The sequence below is a fragment of the Austrofundulus limnaeus genome, unplaced genomic scaffold (assembly GCF_001266775.1).
Source record: "Austrofundulus limnaeus strain Quisiro unplaced genomic scaffold, Austrofundulus_limnaeus-1.0 Scaffold224, whole genome shotgun sequence".
In the NCBI taxonomy this organism is placed as follows: Eukaryota; Metazoa; Chordata; class Actinopteri; order Cyprinodontiformes; family Rivulidae; genus Austrofundulus; species Austrofundulus limnaeus.
Window position 1 is genome coordinate 446772 of NW_013952626.1, and position 460 is coordinate 447231.

The following is a 460-nucleotide window of genomic DNA, read 5'->3' on the forward strand; positions in this document are numbered from 1 at the left end:
AATGGGGCGTTCATGAACTCTTAATAGATGCTTATTTTATCATGATAGCGCGCAGGCAGAGCAAAGAGGAGGCATAAAAGTTAGTAACAGCCCAGACGGGCCGGTGCGCAAACATAATTCAGTTTTAAGGAGGGAACGTAGGCRCTCAAGGAGGAAGAATTGCAATCTTTTTTTATGCATCTGTCTTTTAATTGATATTTTATTTGAACAAAAATCCAGTGATCCATTTTTGGAACACGTGCTGCATGAGATCAAGTCTTTGTTCAGTAGTTGCTCCTACTCTGAAAAAACAAACTTTTGGGTGTAGTAACATTTATTTAATTATTCTTTTAAATTTTACAAAAAAATATCTAAATCTCTAAACTACTAGAATTTACCAAATAAACAATATGCATTATAWTCATATATCAATATTACTGCACAAAAAAGTAAATGCTAATATTATTTTACCAGTAATATT